We start from the raw sequence: 1,641 nt of genomic DNA on the forward strand, positions 1-1,641 counted from the left end.
ACTGAACTCAAAAATAGATCCAGGAGAGAAAATTTAAAAGTTATTGAGCTATCTGAAAGCCTTGATTTAACAAAAAAGAGCACAGAGATGATCTTTCAAGAAATTATTAAGGAAGATGTTCAACAGCGTAGGCAGTTTGGACAGAGTGCCTGAGTCTCACTGCTGCCACCCATTCATGCTGGGACCCGTTGCAGGTGCTAGTGCCCCCTGACTCAGGGTAAACATGTGTGACCACAAGGCCATAATAAAAAATGTGGACATGTTGGAGGAGATGCAGTAGGACTGCATGGAGTGTGCCACCCAGGCCCTGGAGAAGTGTAACATAGAGAAGGACAGAGTAGCCCATATCAAGAAGGAGTTTGACAAGAAATATAAAAGCACCTGGCACTGCATCACAGGGAGGAACTTTGGCAGCTACATGAAGCATGAGACAAAGCACTTAATCTACATCTACCTAGGCCAGGTCACCATTCTCTGCTTCAGGTCTGGTTAGAGCATGGCCTGTGCCTCCTGACCCAATCACAAGGACTGCAGCCTAATTTCCAAATACCGGAGACTGAATTATCTTAAGTGTTGCCATGGGAACACCTCCAGGTTTAAGCCTATATTTTGTTGTTGTTCTACATGGCATCCCATGTATTAGTTTGTTATAGTTATAAAACAATTAGTAAAAAAAAAGAAAGAAAGAAAGAAAGAAAAAGAAAGAAAGAAAGAAAGAAAGAAAGAAAGAAAGAAAGAAAGAAAGAAAGAAAGAAAGAAAGAAAGAAAGAAAAAAAGAAAGAAAGAAAGAAGAAGGAAGGAAGGAAGGAAGGAAGGAAGGAAGGAAGGAAGGAAGGAAGGAAGGAAGAAATTATCAAGGAAAACTGTCTTGATATTCTAGAACCAGAGGGGAAAATAGAATTGGAAAGAATCCACCAATCACCTCCTGAAAGAGATCCCCAAAGGAAAACCCCTAGGAATATTGTAGCCAATTTCCAGAGCTCACTGGTCAAGGAGAAAATGTTGCAAGCAGCCAGAAAGAAACAATTCAAGTTTTGTGGAAATACAATCAGGATAACAGAAGATTTAGCAGCTGCTACATTAAGGGATGAGGGGGCTTGGAATATGATTTTCTGGAGGTCAAAGAATCATCTACCCAACAAAACTGAGTATAATCCTTCAGGGGGGAAAATGGACATTCAGTGAAATAGAGAACTTTTAAGCATTCTTGATGAAAAGAGGAGAGCTGGATAGAAAATTTGTCTTTCAAATACAAGACTCAAGAGAAGCATGAAAAAGTAAACAGGAAAGAGAAATCTTAAGGGACTTATTAAAGTTGAACTCTTTACATTCCTACGTGGAAAGATGATATTTGTTACACATGAGACCTTTGTCAGTGGCAGGGTAATTGAAGGGAAAAAATACATGTATATTTAGATAAATAGGTAGATAGATAGATAGATAGATAGACAGACAGACAGATAGAAAGATAGATAGATAGATAGATAGATAGATAGATAGATAGATAGATAGATAGATAGAAAGAGAGAGAGAGATAGGCAGACAGATAGAGAGACAGATAAATAGAGAGTACAGGGTGAGTTGAAGATGAAGGCGTGATATGTAAAAAATAAAATTAACAAGTGAGGGGGGGATTATACT

General features: G+C 38.6%; 1 pseudogene; it reads left to right on the forward strand.

The window, feature by feature from the left end:
* The first annotated feature begins 223 nt into the window (after positions 1 to 223).
* Positions 224 to 493, forward strand: LOC110197101 (dynein light chain 1, cytoplasmic pseudogene; annotated as a pseudogene).
* The last annotated feature ends 1,148 nt before the right edge of the window (positions 494 to 1,641 follow it).

The sequence above is a fragment of the Phascolarctos cinereus genome, unplaced genomic scaffold, assembly GCF_003287225.1.
Source record: "Phascolarctos cinereus isolate Bilbo 61053 unplaced genomic scaffold, phaCin_HiC Scaffold_7;HRSCAF=346, whole genome shotgun sequence".
Classification (NCBI taxonomy): Eukaryota; Metazoa; Chordata; class Mammalia; order Diprotodontia; family Phascolarctidae; genus Phascolarctos; species Phascolarctos cinereus.